The sequence below is a fragment of the Sus scrofa genome, chromosome 14 (genome assembly GCF_000003025.6).
Source record: "Sus scrofa isolate TJ Tabasco breed Duroc chromosome 14, Sscrofa11.1, whole genome shotgun sequence".
NCBI classification, from domain to species: Eukaryota; Metazoa; Chordata; class Mammalia; order Artiodactyla; family Suidae; genus Sus; species Sus scrofa.
In genome coordinates, this window is record NC_010456.5 from 66,416,673 (window position 1) to 66,435,089 (window position 18,417).

The 18,417-nt window shown below is 39.4% G+C and overlaps 1 long non-coding RNA gene across 1 annotated transcript in view; it reads left to right on the forward strand.

The window, feature by feature from the left end:
- LOC110256759 overlaps window positions 1-17,985 on the forward strand; it is a 56,339-nt gene extending 38,354 nt beyond the window's left edge. Inside the window, exons 4-5 of the long non-coding RNA XR_002338690.1 lie at window positions 11,667-11,769; window positions 17,782-17,985. This is a non-coding gene — a long non-coding RNA (uncharacterized LOC110256759). The remainder of the gene's footprint in view (window positions 1-11,666; window positions 11,770-17,781) is intronic.

Consider the following 18,417-nt stretch of genomic DNA (forward strand, 5'->3'; position numbering starts at 1 on the left):
CACTTGTAAGGGCAGCTGGGAAATTTTTTAGGCAAGGCATATTGCTCTCCCAAATAGAATTGAAGTCCTGTGTGTAGACTATCAACAGTGTCTTAAATTTTCTCAAATATGAGTAAGCAATGCAAATATATCATGGAAATTAGAGGAATGTCAGACTTTATAGAAATTATAGAATTGGGCTTTGTCTTTTTTGCCTTTTCTAGGGCTGCTCCCGCGGCATATGGAGGTTCCCAGGCTAGGGGTCTAATCGGAGCTGTAGCCACCAGCCTGTGCCAGAGCCACAGCAACACAGGATCCGAGCTGTGTCTGTGACCTACACCACAGCTCAAGGCAACACCGGATCCTTAACCCACTGAGCAAGGCCAGGGATTGAACCTTCGACCTCATGGTTCCTAGTCAGATTCATTAACTACTGTGCCACAATGGGAACTCCAAATTGGGCCTATTCTTACTCCAGTGTCATTTAAGCATAAGAAAAATTTTAGGCCTTCATTGTACTACAAGTCTGCATCTAGTTTCTCACATGTGATATTTGGTGTAATAACTTTTTGTGCCCTGAGACATCACCAGATACTCTGTGCTGACAAAATTTCTGACAGTGGTCTTGCAAATATCCTCATCCAGAAAGGTTTAAAATTCAATGAATTTAAACTCTCACATATACACAAAACAAAAAAAAAAATAGTGTTAAGCAGTGAGGAATCAAGTCAGTAAAGAACATTTAGTGATAATCAGGATTAATTTTGAGGAAGATGATACTGTTGGGGTTTTAGAATAAATACAGACATAATGAAATATTTGTGGTATTTTTTTTTCACTTTATGTAAAGGGAGTTGTTTTCCCAACAAGAGGTGATGTCTGTTATATAATTCTTACAATTACAATGAGGAGGAAGTCTTCAAACCCTCTGTGTTTTCAAATTAAATTTATCTCCTTGATCCAAACCTGTCTTTAGCTAGATAGGAGAGCTGTGATTCCTACAACTCCTAAAAGATTGAAAGCTAAGAATGGGTTGAAAAAGTTGTTTTGAGTGCCATCATGATGCAATATAGCTGCCCAATAATATTCCCTGCAGAAAACAATAAAAATATATGCATATAACCAACACCTTTAAAATGGTCAGAACTGGACAGCTGAAATTAAGGCAGTGGGGTCTCTTAGAGGATGTTAATTGCATTCTGCTTTTCATTTTAACTTCTTTAGGTTTGGTTGGTTTTTGCACAAGTGTGGTTTGAGGGAGAATTCAAGGTATCTGTTTTCTCAGAGGCAAGCAGTTCTTTGCTTTTATCAAGCCCCAGCCAGGATGTCTTCCCTCCCTTCTCTGCCCTGTTGAAGATGTGTCTTGTTCAAGGCCGCACCTTCCAAGTCTTCCCAGATGCCCTCTCTCCTCCCTATAATCTCATTGAATTCATTGTAGTAGTATTTGTGTGTATCATCATCTTATAATTTATCATATAAACCAGGACTATTTTGAGAGTGAATGAAGATATAATTAAATATTATGCCAGCTCAACCCAGGTGCACAGTCACCCTGCTTATTTGGTCCAAGGGCCTCTGACATGAGGGAAATATTCCCATAACTGTCAAGAGGTCAAAATCATGAAAGTAGTTTCAATTTCCTTGCTGTCTGCTAAATCCTATTTGCCTTTAGACACGTCCTTGTCTGAACATCACCTATACACCAAGAAAACTGCCTTTTTGAGTTTTGTCTCATCTGATGGCCTTTTTCTTTTTTCTTTTTAGGGCTGCCGCTGCCACATATGGAAATTCCCAGGCTAGGGGTCAAAGCAGAGCTGCAGCCACGGGCCTACATAACAGCCACAGACACAGCAACGCCAGATCTAAGCCATGTCTGTGACCTATGCCTCAGCTTGTGGCAATGCCTGTCCTTACCGAGTGTGTGAGGCCAGGGATCAAACCTGCATCTTTGTGGATACCAGTCAGGTTCTTAACCCGCTTAGCCACAAGGGGAACTCCCGATGGCCTTTTCTTCACAAAGAACATCTTTAAAGACATCACACTGCAGGGAGTAGGGGAGGATGCTGGGCTGTCTGGTGGGTTTACAAACAAGCCAGGTGATGGGTGCCCTCACAACAGCCTCAGCAGACACACAAAATTCCTACCTCAGCAAAGTGCCAAAGTGATAGGTCATGATTCTCCTTGTCATTTCTCACAAGTTAAAGCATGGATGTTGAGTGCACAGTAGTTATATATTGCCTGGATCTTCTTTATTATTCAAGACTCCATGGTTTCAATGAAGTCCTTGTTCAAGTATCTGAGCTCCTATGAAGCTGTTTTTTGAGAAACATGTAGACTAGTCTATAGGAATTCCAGTAGCCCATTTCCTCAGAGAACTAGAATGGCTCTTTTCTATCTGTGCATTAATATTTAAGACTCTTAATGCCTAGAACCCAAACCTTATCACCACCACCAAACTGTAAAAGACTTGTCTACACTTTTCCTCTGCATTTCTCACTCCCCCACCTTCTGGCTTCAACACTCTCTGTACCATGGAAACTGTTCTGACAAAGGCCAACTTCATAAACTCCTGCTTGGGAAAGTCACTAGAAACTTTTTAAGACTTTATCTGGACTCTCCCCACTGACCATTTCCTCTTTGATGGCAGTTTTCTTCCTTTGGTTTCTAGCATTTCACCTTTTCCTGATTCTTGGTCTTACCTGCTGACCCTTCTACCTTCCACTGCCTCTTGACTGTCAGTGCTCTTCAAGTTCTGTTCTGGGCCTTTCCTCCTCCCCCCTCTCACATTCTTCCATAGCAAACCCATTGATTCTTATGGTTTCAACCACTACTACAAAACCAGCAATCATGAATTCTAGGTTTTCTAATTAGCACCAAAATTTTCCACTGTATTTTTATTGTAAAAATTACTCTCATTATGCAATTAAATATGATTTGATTCTTAGAACTTCATGGAATTTCTCCCATAAGTATTCAAATCCACTTGCTTTTATAACCTGTCACACTATCCTTTGTGTATGAGGTTTTGGTTAAGTAGTTTATCTGAGTTCAAATCTCAACTCTACTAGGGTGAGCTTAGGCAATGAATTATATAAGCTTTTTGTGTCCTACAAAATGGAGTTAATAATAGGAAATCCTAACCTCATCTAGTTACAGGCAGTAAACTATATGCAAAGCATTTGGAACAGTGCCTAGCACTTGAAGTTGTATTAGCGTTATTTTGTGTGGTCAATCTACTTATATACTGAAGACGCATATCTTTCTGTAAGATCTGCCCTCTTTCATGAGCTTTAAACTACCTGTTCTAATGCAGATCCCATAGGTGCCTCAGTTGCAACACACCCAACACTGAACTTAGCAATTTTTTCCAAGAGACCCCCTTCTTCTCTCCTATTTGCATAAATGATATCACTCTCTGCCCAACCATGAAATATCATTGTACTTTTTTTTTTTCTTTTTTGGCACCCAACAGCATATGGAGTTCCCAAGACAGGGATCAGATCCAAGCCGCAGCTGCAAAGCCAGATCCCCAACCCACTGTGCCAGGCTGGAGGTCAAACCTGCATTCCAGCACTCCCAAGACACCATAGATCCCATTGTGCTACAGTGAGAATTCCTCACCATTACTGACTGCTTTCATCCATCTAATTGTCATGTTGCTTCTACCTTCCCAATGTCTTAGATTGGACCTCTTTCTCTATTACCACTGTCACTTACCTTCTCTCAACTTGACCTTCACTTCCTTTTCTGGTTCAATCTGTTTCTAAGACACCAGTCTGGTTATATCACTCTTCTTGCTCTTTGTCTTTCAAGGCATTCCATTGTCTACAGCAGTGCTATGCAATAGAATTATATGCGATGATGGAAGTTCCTATATTTGTGCTCTCCAGTATGGTTGCCACCAGCCACATGCAGCTATTGAGCACTTGAAATGTGGCTAGCACAACTGAGGAAATGAATTTTTAATTATGCTTAATTATAATTCAACATAAATAGCCTCATATGACTTATGGCTACCAAATTGGACAGTGTAGAGAACTAGAGATAGAGCCTACCCCACCTGGCCTGGCAAACCCTGTATTCCCTACCCACCAGCACCCTATACCCTGACCCCAATGGTTTATTATTTTGTCCTTTTATACATTGGTCTTTTTCTGTGTGTTGTGCCCTTTGCTTCCTAGGCCTTTCTCATGTTCTGGATCTGGTGAACTCCTATCCAGCTTTGCAAATATGACTTCTCAGAAGCCTTTTCTGACATCACATACATAGATGTGCAGATTTACTTTTTCTTCTGTGCTCCCTTGTGCTTTGCATTTACTGCTATTACAATATTATATGACATTAAGTTTTAGCTATTTGTCTCCTCCTGAAAAAAAATATGATCCTCATGTAGATCAATCCCTAGATTAATATCTCAGACTTAATTAAATGTGTTAAATGCATAAATGAAACACAGAAAATTAATTTTTTTTCTGGCTGCACCCATGGCATGTGGAAGTTCCAAGGCCAGGCATCAAACCCATGCCATAGCAGGGACCCAGCTGTTGCAGTGACAATGCCTGATCCTTAACCCATTGCACTGCAAGAGAACTCCCAGAAAATTAATTTTGACCAATAACTGGAAACCTATACTTTGGACTGCTAGGCATTAGCAATTTCATGTTTTTCTTATCTTTAACCACCATCAATCATTGGTATAGTGCCTGTCAAAATATCTTTGACTTTGAAATGGATTGCCCAAAGATTTTGAGTAGTCATTCTGGCTCTGGATTCTCAGGGCTTTACTCCTATACTAGGAGTTCCGTCATGGCACAGCGGAAATGAATCCGACTAGGAACCATGAGGTTGCAGGTTCAATCCCAGGCCTCTCTCAGTGGGTTATGGATCTGGCGTGAGCTATGGTATAGGTCGCAGACTCAGCTTGGATCTGGCATTGCTGCGGCTCCGGTGTAGGCTGGCAGCAACAGCTCTGATTAGACCCCTAGCCTGGGAACCTCCATATGCCGTGGGTGTGGCCCTAAAAAGAAAAAAAAAAAAAAACTTCTATACTAAATCATACTATTAGAAAAATAAACAATTTAACTTCCCTCAGAAATAAGGACTACGATGTAATACTATGACTTCATTTTTTGTTGTTGTTACTATAAGAAATGGTCTTACAGAGTTCTCTTGCGGCACTATGGATTAAGGATCTGATCTTGTCACTGCAGTGGCTTAGGTTGCTGCTGTGCCATGAGGTCCAGGAAACTTCCACATGCCTCAAGCATGCCCAAGGAAGGAGGAAGGAAAGAGAGGGAGAGAGGGAAGGAGGGAAGGGTCATGTGGCGGAGACTGGATTTTCAAGATTCTGTCAAAAACACTATTTGTTATGTGGTCCAGTGCTTCTTACAGAAAGATCTATGTGAAAATTCTTCCACTAGTATAGTACTATGACAGTTTTATCCTTTATAACATACTTGCATGTGTCCTTTCATTAGTTAATGGCAACTACATGACCCTTCACATTTCCCTCTGGCTGCAAAGAATCTCAGAGTTGTGTTTTGTGCATTGTAATTAGTAATTGCCTCTTTTTTAAAGCTCAAGGTAAATTCTGTTCTTTAATCTTTGTCTTTGTGGCTTTATTGGATCTATGCTATTATCTATGCTTTTTTTTTCCCCCCATGCACCCACAATATACAGAAGTTCCCATGCTAGGGATTGAGCCTGTGCCACAGTTGCATCCTGTGCCACAGCTGTGACAATGCCAGGTCTTTGACCTTCTATGCCACAAAGGAACTTCCAATGTTATTTGTTGTTAATAGTATCAGATCCTCTTATATTATGAAATATTCTTTTAGCTATTATAGATATTAAACAAAATATACAAGGTTTCCCATTTTTAATTATCTATTTGTATGTATCTGTCTTTTCTCTCCAGCAAGTCAGTTTCTTAGAGATAGGAACTTACCTTTTCTCTGCTATATTTTCTCTGTGGCTCTCAGAGCCCTGAAGGCAGTCAGCACTCAATAAACAGTTCTCTCTCTCTCTTTTTCTCTTTTTGGCTTTATTTTTTAAAATAAATTTTATTGGAGTATCAGTGACTTACAAGGTTGTGTTAGTTTTAGGTTACAGCAAAGCAAATCAGCTATATATATGTGTATACACACACACATATATCCTTTTTTCTTTTTTCAGATTCTTTCTCCAGATAAGCCATCACAGATTGTTGAATAGATTTCCCCAAGCAATATAGTAGGACCCTATTACCAATCAATTTTATATGTAGTAGTATGTATATGCCAATCCCAACCTCCCAGTCCATCCCTCCCTCTAACATTTCCCCTTTGGTAACCATAAGTTTGGTTTTGAAATATTTGAGTCTATTTGTGTTTTGTGAATAAGGTCTTTTGTATCATTTTTATTAGATTCCACATATTAGTGATCTCATATGATATTGGCCTTTCTCTAATTTCACTTGGTATGATAATCTCTAGTTCCATCCATGTTCCTGCAAATCAATAAATAGTTCCTGGTTAATGGTATCAAAGCTAATTAATTCAGCCAAAATAGAAGTTTTGTGGTATAATTCTAATATTTACTAAAAAGAGGAGTTCCCATCATGGCTCAGCAGAAACGATCTGACTAGTATCCATACAGGTTTGATCCCTGGCCTCACTCAGTGGATTAAGGATCTGGCGTTGCCATGAGCTATGAAGTAGGTCACAGATGTGGCTCAGATCTGGCGTTGCCATGGCTGTGGCGTAGGCCAGCAGCTACAGCTCCCATTTGAGCCCTAGCCTGGGAATGTCCATATGCCATGGGTGTGGCCCTAAAAGGACAAAAAAAAAAAAAAAAAAAACTTACCCCAAAAAAACCCATTTGTAAAGCTATTATGTTAATAAACCTTTTTTACTTAATTTTTAAAGTATAGTTGATTTACAGTGTTGTGCCAATTTTGCTATACAACAAAGTGACCCAGTCATATATATATATATATATATATTTAGATATAGTTCCCTGTACTCTACAGTAGGACCTCATTGCTTATTCATTATAAATTTAATAGTTTGCATCTGCTAACCCCAAACTCCCCATCCATCCCACCTCCTGCCTCTGCCCCTTGGCAACCACAAGTCTATTCTCTGTCTGTGAGTCTGTTTCCGTTCTGAAGATAGATTAATTTGTGCCATATTTCAGATTCCATATATTTGTCTTTCTCTTTCAGACTTACTTCACTCAGTTTGATACTCTCTAGCTGCATGCATGTTGCTGCAAATGGCATTATTTCATTCTTTTTACAGCTGAGTAGTATTCCATTATATATATGTACCACATCTTAATCCATTCATCTGTTAATTGACATTTAGGTTGTTTCCATGTCTTGGCTATTGTGAATAGTACTCCTAGAACATACGAGCATGTGTATCTTTCTGAATTGTAGTTTTTTTCTGGATATATGCCCAGGAGTGGGATTGCTGGATCATATGGTAGTTCTATATTTAGTTTTCTGAGGAACTACCATACTGTTTTTCATAGTGGTTATACCAATTTACATTCCCACCAACAGTGTAGGAGGGTTCCCTCTTTGCCATACCCTCTCCAGCATTTGTTATTTATAGATTTATTAATGATGAGCATACTGACAGGTGTGAAGTGGTACCTCATTGTAGTTTCTATTTGAATTTTCTCTAATAATTAGTAATGCTGAACATTTTTTTCATGTGCCTACTGACCATATCTATGTCCTTTTTGGAAAAATGTCTATTTAGGTCTTCTGCCCATTTTTTGATTGGATTGTTTGTTTTGTTGTTGTTGAGTTGTATGAGTTGTTTGTATATTTTGGAGATTAAGCCCTGGTTGGTTGCATTGTTTGCAAAGATTTTTCTCCCATTCCTTAGGTTGTCTTTTCACTTTTTGGAGGTTTTTTTTTTTTTTTATGGTTTCCTTTGCTGTTCAAAAGCTTCTAGGTCTGATTAGGTTCCATTTGTTTATTTTTATTTTTATTCCTTTGCCTTGGGAGACCTAAGAAAACATTTGTATGATTTACGTCAGATAATGTTTTGCCTGTGTTCTTTTCTAGAAGTTTTATGGTATCATGTCTTATGTTTAAGTCTTAAGACATTTTTAGTTTATTTTTATGCATGTTGGAAGTGTGTGCTCTAGTTTCATTGATTTACATGCATCTGTCAGTTTTCCAGTACCACTTACCAAAGAGACTTTTTCCCATTTGATATTCTTGCCTCCTTTGTCAAAGACTAATTGATGGTAGGTGTCTGGCTTTATTTCTGGGCTCTCTCTTCTGTTCTCTTGATCCATTTGTCTGTTTTGGTAAATTTACCACACTGTGTTGATGACTGTAGTTTTGTAATATTGTCTGAAGTCTGGAAGGGTTATGCTCCTACTTGGTTTTTGTTCCTCAGGATTGCTTTGCAATTCTGTGTCTTTTATCATTCCATATCATTTTTTGGATTGTTTTTTCTAGTTTTGTGAAAAATATCATGAGCAATTTAATAGGGACTGCATTAAATCTGCAAATTGCTTTGGATAATATGGCCATTTTAATGATACTAATTCTTCCAATCCTGGAGCATGGGATATCTTTCCATTTCTTTGAATCCTCTTTAATTTCCTTGATTAATATTTATAGTTCTCAGTATATAAGTCTTTTACCTCCTTGGTTAGATTTATTCCTAGGTATTTAATTTTTTGGGGGGTGTGCTTTTAAAAGGTATTGTTTAATATTCTTTTTCTAATATTTCATTGTTAGTACACAGAATGAAACTGATTTCTGAATGTTAATCTTGTGTCTTGCTACTTTGCTGAATTCATTGATCAGTGTGTGTATGTAGTTTTTGTGTGGAGTCCTTAGGGTTTCTATATATAGTATCATGTCACCTGCACATACTGACAATTTTACCTCTTCTCTTCCAATTTGGATACTTTTATTTCTTTTGTTTGTCTGATTGTTCTGGCTTATGTTAATAAATTTTAAAATTGAAAACAAATGCATGAAATTATGTTCACCCTCATTAACAGTCAAAGAAATGCAAATAAAAATACTAAACTACTGTTCTTGGACAGTCTCTAGAAGAAAATTTGGTAATATGGGTGAAAAGCTTCAAACATGCTTATGTCTTTGATACTGCAATTGCATTTACCCTATAAAACAATAGGTGAGCAAAAAAAATCATGTTCAAGAATCTTTTCATAGTATAAACTACAGTAGTAACAAAATTATAAATAACGGTCAAACAATTGAAGAGTGAATATTAGTACAATTTGGCAACATTTATAGATACCTTCTATCTAGAAATCTTTTTTCTAGAAATTTACCCAAAAATAATATGCGAAATGACATACATAAAAGGATATTTATTTCATTATTATTAATAATTTCCAACTTGTAAAACACATCTTCTTGTGATTTAACACTAGGCAGGTATCAACTTGATATTGTAGAAGATAATTTATTGACATAGGAAAATGAACACAGTAAATTGTTGAGATATAAATATAGTTTACAAAAACAGCATTTATAGGATGTAATCATTTATAAAAATAAGAACTGTGTTAACCTTCATGTATGTCATTGTGCTTTTATATACTTTTCAAATTGTCTACAGTGAACAAGTAGTACCTTTTTTAAATCGAAAAACCTAGCCAAGGCAAGTATGCATTTAGGGTTTTAAAATCTCAGTATGGAAGCAACTAACAATAAATGGCATACCTTCCAAAGAAAGCTTTCTGTAGGTGTGGGTCTTGCACTTTACAGTGTCTGTACAGTGTCTATTAGGGGTTTATGAAGTGCCTAAGTATCTAAATCATGCCAGGAATCTGGGGCTACTGAGGCAGAAGGCTTCCATCACCCCAGAGCCCACACTGACCAGAACCTGCACTCCAAGTCTCTCAGCCCTAATCATCATGGAGTCCAGCACATCATTTATGGTTTCTCCATTGTAAAGGCTTATAAGCTAGTAAAGGCTCTCTCCAGAAAAAGAGCCCAACCTCTCGACTAAGCCAGGAGGATGCAAAAGAAAATGGCCTTATCATACTTTGTTTGGCTCTTGCACCCAGTAAGTGAGCCTCTACCTTACAAAAAAGGTGTAGAACATAAATTTTGCTTTCTGGTCTATTTTGCAAATTAGGATTTGGATGCACAAAGTAGGACTAAAAGGTCTGAAGACAGTTACTATGGCTGGCAAAGTCCCAAATCTAATCTCCTACTCGTTTTAATTCAACTTGGAAAACATTACTGAGGGCTTTGACAGTGCAGGGACCTTTGCCAAATGACATAGAGTATACAAAAGATAAACATTCAGTGAGCGTCTACCAGAAGTCAGGGCCCAAGCTTATACTTCACATTCTTGATTTCTTGCCTCCCCCCAGTCACCCAAGGGGTCCTTAATGTGATCTTCATTTAACAGATGACATAGAGGCACAGAGCAGAAACAAAATTTGCCTAAGCCCAGACACTAGCTGGTGAAGCTAAAATCTGAACTCAGATCAGACTGATCCCAAAGCCCATGTTTCCCTTACTATTTATCAATGTATCAGTATCTACCTTAGAGATTTACAAGTCATGCATCATAATCTTTAAAAAAAAAAAAAAAAAAAAAAAAGGAAATGTCCTATAAGCTCAGTTCAAACCTCTAAAGGAAGGCAAAGGAAAGAGAGCACCTTTTCCAGGGACACTGGAGGAAGGTCTTCACAAAAGGGAAATCAGACCAAACAAGAGCTACTGAGACATTTGCAAAAGCAAAGGCAGAGGTGGGCCCCAGGGACTATGCCTGAGGAATGCTGAGCGTCTGTGGGCTTCTGGAAACAACAGATAGAGGAGACACAGCTGGCAAGGCAGGCTTGGACCAAGCCGGAGAGAGGCCTGAATTTATCCTATGAACAGTTTTGGGGCGGAGAACAGCACTAGCAGAACTGTGCTTCAGAAATGTGCTTAGAAATATTTGATCCAGTCAGTGGTTGATCTTTGAAGAATAATGGCCATCTTGAAGAGTTGGCCCTTTTTTTTTTTTTTTTTTTTGGTCCTTTTCTACTGTTTAGTATGTAGATTTCCTTAGTTCAGTTCTTTACTACAGTGTAAATCTGACCACTTAAGAACTCACTGTCTGAGCTTCACATATTAGTCTTTCATTATAGACCAATGTTGTTTTTCCCATTCACCAAATTACTTCAGTGTAGCAAATATGGATTGGTTGCTAAGATATTTTAATCAGCTCAGCTTGGTTAATGAAGAATTTGAATGTTGATGAGTGGGTGAGTTCATCAGTGTCCCCCTTAGAGGCTGTGTCATTGTAACCTCACTATTCATTGAAATCAGCTCAAGTAGATCCATGTTTTAGGGTGGGGAGTCAGATAACTAGCCAAAACCAATAGAGACTTAATTTGGAGGCAGGAAAAAAAAAAAAAAAAAAAAAAACAATCGGTACATAAAGAGCTAGAGAGATGAATTTGGCCTGCTTTCTTTTTTGTTGCAACTCTTCAATGCTGCCTGACAATCAGCTCGGTTTAATATAATCCCCTGGGAAGCCCACTTTCTTCCTAGGCAGGAAACTATAAAATGTCAGAAATACATAAAAGGCAGCTTACATCTGGAAGAGAAAAGACAGGTATGCTTCTAGAAGGAACACCTATGAGTAGAACCCTGAGAATTAAGCAGTTGGCACTGCTCATCTATTAACTTTCTTTATTCATAGCACAAGCACTGCAGCCTAGGAACATGTTGAAAATCCTCATTCGATATTCCAAAGGAAGTGATGAGCACTAGTGCTACAAATGAAAGTCAAGGAGCAGCAGAAGGTTCAGTTTTGATAAAGACATGGAAGGGGGACTAGTGACAGTCTCCTCTCCATTCCTTCCACCTCCCCCTCTCCCACTCAACAGCTGAAACCTGACACCTCACACCTGAATTCCTCCACAATCATGCACCCACCACTCCCATGATGGCTCCCTACTTTCTACTGCTGTGGACTTTGAAGCAGCTTTCCCAGGAGCACCTAAGTACTGTGGACAAGCCTCAGGGGTAGGGCAAGGGGCATGGCATTTGAGAGATGGGCCCAGAAAGATAAAGCTTTCCTCACCAAAAGAAGTTTGATGACCACTGTTGTACATCACTGCAAGCCTGGGTTCACACTTTTCATCATCTGGCTCACTGGCTTCACCAGCCTCATTTCTAAATCACTCTCCTTCCTGTTGTTTCTCAGTACATTCATTCTCTTCCAAACTCCCTTCAAGTCTAAAATAACTCAGGACATTTCTTTGAATCCTGGCCTCGCACCCTTTCCTGAACCATTTTCATTTCTTTATGTCTTGTCTACCTAGTGGACCAGAGGCTTGGGGTAAGGTAGGGGCCCCATCTGCAGAGATGTTCAGCACTCACCCATACATGGGATTCTCACTCGTGGCTCCTTCCTACATCCCTGCCCTTGCTGATACCCTCCTCCTCCCTGCTAGTTCAGATGCCCATTCCAGAGACTGAGGGCTCCTTTCTTGAAGCTCATTTCCTGCCTTTCAGTCATTTCGAGGCTCCAGTCTGTCCTGACCTCCCCTCCTCAGATCTACTGCATATCTAGTCAGCACCCCACAATTTAGCTTGTAATCATTACCTGCCTTGAATTGTTCTCTGATTGTTTCAGGTGCCATATTGTCTTATTTGTCATATTTGTCTTCCCCAACTGAGCTGCAGGTTCACTAAAGCAATGGACTGACCTCAACACTTTTCAATATAGGCAAATGTCTTGGTTTGCTTTTATCAAATTACACTCAAAGGTCATCAGATGAGTCAACTCCTCCTTCTCCAACAGAAGAGAATTTTCTCTTTCTCTTTGGAAATTCCAACCCACCTTCATATTCAGTGCTGCAAACAACTGCTATAAAAGTCATGATTACGTGTAAAACAATATGGTTTAAAAGGAGAGTCATAGCACTTTTAACCCAATTTCCATCCTGATCAGGCTGTAATTGCAAATAACAGAAGCATAGTCACAAGAGGCAGACATATAGCAGGGGTGTTTGTAAGGATTCAGGGGAGCACAGAAAACCATGAACAGCAGTTGAAGCAACATCCAGTCCACCCCAGAACCAGAACTTGAAGCAGAAATCGATTCCCCCCACCCTCTCGCTGCGCCCTCCCAGAGATCGCAAAGTTGACTTTTACAGCCAGGGCAGTTCCAGTCCCAGGGGCCTCTCTGCACCCACCTTTCTCTGTTTCCTCATGGCTTCGCAGCTCTCCTGTGACTTCACCACATCCTATATTACTCATGGCTCTTCCCATGGCCCCAAATGATAAGAAACTCTCAGCTTAACTGGCAACTCTCCTGCCCAGGTCCCTCTGGTCAAATCTTAAGAGACTCTGGTCAAATCTTAAGAGAGAACATGTGTTTGGCTCAGCCCGGTCCAAGGCTGTGATCCTCTTCATCAGATGTTCAACAGGGAAGAAGGAAGCATGTTGTACAAACATGGACAACCTGCAGAATCTGGGGAAAAGAATCTAAGATGAAATGACTTAGAAGAAAGGACTGTGCTCTAGGAACATTGATTATTGCTTGCAAAAACATTCAAGTGTGCCATCAGCTCCCTCTGATTTTACCTCAACTGTTTTCTAAATACGCTGGATTCAAAAAGTGCTCTTAATTTTAGAGGGCAGGGACAGAAGGAAATCAGCAAACTGGAACCCACCTGGGTTAAACTCAGTGTGTCTGATCAGTCAAAACTGAAACAAATAGGGTCTGTCCCAAAAAAGCCTCTTGTATCAACCCTCTTAAAAGTTTAAATTGATTCAGTCTTTGCATCCAAATTGGAATACTCTCTTGTGCTGAGGTGCTTGCAGTCTATTATTTGTATTTGAATCCATTAAAAATGAAATTTCCTCTGGCCTCGCTCAGTGGGTTGAGGATCCGGCATTGCCATGAGCTGTGGTGTGGGTTGCAGATGTGTCTCAGATCCTGCGTTGCTGTGGCTGTGGCATAGGTGGTGGCTACGGCTCCGATTCAGTCCTTAGCCTAGGAACCTCCATATGCTGTGGATTCTGTGGCTCTGGTTATTGCTGTGGTGTGGCCTGGCCTGGGAACCTCCACAATACAGTGGACACAGTCTAAAAATAAAATATATGAGCTTAGGGTCTGAAAATCACATTTTTTTCAGATGAAAACTTGCAAGAAACAGATTTTTTTTAAGCATTCTGTTAGGTTTTGAGGTTGCCAATCTTTCCTAAAAAAATAATGAGATAAAACTTGTCATATTACAGTATTATTGGCTATGGTTCTCCACTCTGCAATTTTTAACATAGGAAATTTTCCTATAAAACCAAAAATAAATGAGAATTCCCACCAGACCTCTAACAAAAACATAGTCAAGTTGTAAACTTCAGAAACAAGAAACTTAATTAATTCTCCAGAAGAGAATTATGGAGACACAACTAGCATTTTATGGACTAAAGGCGTATAACACCAAAACCAAACTAAACATTTTTGAGACTACTTTTACCTTCAGTGATAACAAATTATTGAATTTTCTGCCAAAGGAAAGATGTATAGAACCTGCAAGACTCAGATTTAACAGAAAACAAATCAGTATTATTGGACATTAACGATTTTTGAGTCTTTGAGATGGATTTTATAGTCAACGACAACAATTCTGTCTTACTCACATTGAATCCTGTAGAAAGGAGGAATTTTGAAATTGGCATTTCCAACACAATTTATTGCCTACAACTAAAGGCAAACGCTGGTTTCCCTTAGTATCTCTCAACTTCACAGTCACTACTTCTGCATAATAGCAGAACTCCCTTAATAAGCTTTGCGTGTGAAATCAGAACTCTGCTGTAGGGGAGAAGCTCTTCAGATCCTTCCTGCTACCATTTTCTTCCTGATCCTGTAGATAGGCTTTGATATATACAGTACTGTCTTTGTTTATATTCTTTCTAATAATCTACTTGCAATATACAATTGACCATATTGTTATTTTTAGCAGACAGGCTTTTTTTTTTTATTCTGAATATAGTGATAAGACATTATCCAAGAATTAATTATTCCCTCCCCTGTGCCCATCTGGCCAAGGGTATTTCTGTTCTAACATAGGTAATAAGTTGCCTTACATATGAGTAGCTCCCTAGATTGTTCTCATTGAGGAAAGAGGGTGTCTCCATCATTCTTGTATCTCCCAAGGTCCCTGGCATATTAGGTGGTGTGCTGAGGCATAGCTCATGCATGTTCAGTATCCCATTCTCAGCCTCCCCAAATAAACACTTAATCCGAGGGAAGTTGCACTAGCAAGCATAGTCTTAAGACAATTTCCCTAGCTCACTCCTCTTCACATTCCAACATGACTACATAACCTAAATGTCCTTCCTAAATAGAAATAGAGTTGCCTATCACTTAGGAGAAAGGAGTAGAGAGGAAGGGAGGAGGATCAGGAGAGAAAATAAGAGAAGAGGAAGAGAGATGGATAACATTTTTTGAGCCCCATATGCCTAGAATCATGTTGAGTATTTATATGCCTTATCTCATATAATCCTGCCAACAGTCCTGAAAGGGGAATGCTATTATTCTATTTTTCAACCTAGAAAATTGAAAAGCTTAATCAACTGCCCAGGGAGTTCCCATCTTGGCGCAGCAGAATTGAATCCAACTAGTATCCATGAGGATGTTGGTTCAGTCTCTGGCCTCGCTCAGTGGGTGGGGGAACCAGCATTGGCATAAGCTGTGCTGCAGTTTGCAGATGCAGCTTGAATCCTGCGTTGCTGTGACTGTGGCATAGGCCAGCAGCTTTAGCTCTGATTCTACCCCTGTCCTGGGAACCTCCACATGTAGCGAGTGCAGCGCTAAAAAGGCAAAACAAAGCAGAAAACAAAAAACTGCCCAGAGTCATCAAGAAGCAAAGTCAAATACTCAGAAATTATTAGAGGATTGAATAAATGATCTTATCACTAAACATCACCTTTCCCCTGGCACTTCAATGAGAGCAGTCAAGAACTGGAATAAGATAAAAGCAGTTCATCATTTCACTCCATAGCCTTTCAGGCACACTCACATTCACTTGCCTATCAGATTGAATTAAGTGTTCAGTGTACTTAGGCAAGGATACAAAAAATTGCTGGAAGGGTGGTGGCCACAGAGTCAGGGGCAGGTCCAACATAGTTCCAGCATGACTTCTCACAGTTCTTAGAACTGCTAATGGGGGACACAGCCAGGTGTTGGAGACAGCATCTACAGAAAATAAGATATGATAGAACTTGGAGAGCTTAGTTTTTGCTACCCTACAGCCTTATATACCCAGAACTTCAGATAAATTTCCACTAATAAGCAATACACATGCATTCGGGGAGTGTTTACAAATATATTGAGTTTCTCTGGTTCCTGAATCAAATTCAGCCTTAGCAAGGCCACATGTTCCTCCAGAAAGATAAACCAGTTTAAAAAAAAAAAAAAAACCTGCAAGAAACCCAGGTTCAGGTAACCTTGAACCTTCTCTTGGCCTCTAACTTCACCACTTAGGGCAGCCAATTCCCTGCACATTCAATAAGCCTTAAAAATTTTTTTTTAAATTGAGTCTAGTATTTCAAAAATGTGAACCACCAATGCCTATGTCAAAATTTCCTGGTTGGAAAATCTCATGCCTCACCCACCTTGCTCCCACTGAATCAGAATATCTAGGATTGGAAAAGAAAGCATAGTTAACAAGCTCCTAGTGTGGCCCCTGTTCACTACCATCTCAGTGTGTCTGTGAGTGGGGGATGTTCCATGCTTTCAAGGAAAGTCTCATTTATGTGAGAATAACCTTCCATTTAAAACATTCAAAACCCATTATGGCTGCAAACTTTTCATTCCAGTGCCGGCTTTGTCGAAGCCAGGGACCTAAAAGTTTCAAGCTTTCTTGAAATTGTACTCATTAAACTGCATGTTAATCATGGATCAGGGATTGCACATTATACAACCCATTAAGCTTTTGTGTGTTCCTGGAAGACTGTGTATTGTATAAAAATACAAATGATCCAGCGGTTAAAATAATTTGCTATAAGGAAAAGCAAAATTAATTATGAATGGCCACATTGCTTACCCAGTTGACCTAAGTCATTAGCAAGTGTAATGGATCTCATAAAAATAAGATGTATTTTGGCTTCTACCAAGCACTCCACAAACATCCACTGTAGTCCTAGCACCTCATTGCCAGCTCAGAGGATATATACAGGTGACAGTGTATATGACATGATAGTCTTCTAGAGAAAATTCACTGTCAGTTCATGATAAGAACATAATCTATTGTAAAGAAGCTGGGAACCTGGAGTTATCATGGAGAAGGAAGAAAACTGTTCACTTTTTTCAGTTAAATTAACTCTTCTGTACCAAGACCACCAAGATGTTTTCTGATTTAGCTAAGCAGTGATTTAACTAAATGACCGTTTCCACCAGTGTGTTCCATGGAACAACAACCCTAAGAGATGTTGGCAGGGAGGGGTGTGGAGACAGAGTACCTGGAGCTAATACTTTTGGGAAAATGCCAAATTCTTGAGCATTGTTTGGAGAATCATAATGCAAACTAGAATTTTAAGGTTCTGAGAGTCCAGCATTAAAGAAACTCACTTCAGTTCTGCATTAGTCAGTAACCTCGGCTGTAGGGAGCAGGATGAACTCTGCCTACCCTAGGGAGAAAAGGGAGTCATAGAGAGGATATAAAGTTCCTTCCAGAATAGATAGAAGGCTGGAAGACCAAGAATGTTAGGCACAGGATAACACCGAAACAATCTGGCTTGGGCACTGCCATGGCCACCATGAGTCATCTCATTTATTCCTTTGACTTTGTGTCATTTCCTAGATGAGCCATCTCAGGAGGAAGCATTTGGACAGACAAACCCAGGTATGAAGACTGTTCTTTGACTAATGGGGGCAGAGAAAATTATCATCTGCCTTGTCAAATTCCTACACGGTAACAAAGACCCTCCCTTCAGGATGTACCCATAAACAATTCTCTCCCCACCAGTTCACATACCCAGTAATAATTTGCTAGCTCAACTTTGCTTAACCCAGAATTTCCCAAATCATTCTACCAACATTTCTTCACATAAAGCCTATTAATAGTAGAACGCACTTCTGGAAATGAGGATAAATAATAGTAAATGGTGTAAGTGATTAGCATGTATATGGGATACGTGGTTAATAGGTATCATATATAATTAGTGTATCCCCCATTAGTGTGGTTAATTTTGAAGGTATGCTGAGCTGTCATTTATATTTCCAACAGTATTCTGAATAGGTCATCCCTGAGAAAGAACAGGTTCTGAGGCAAGTCATTTTAAATGTTGCTTTTCCCCTCAGTTTTAAAATTTACGTGAACTTTGGCTAAAATAAATCCCAAGGTAAGCCTTGATGGGGAGAAATTAAAAAGAGGGCAACCTGTAGTCTCTGGCCATGTTGAAGAGGAATAGTACCTCATGATCTCAGTAACAGTGGG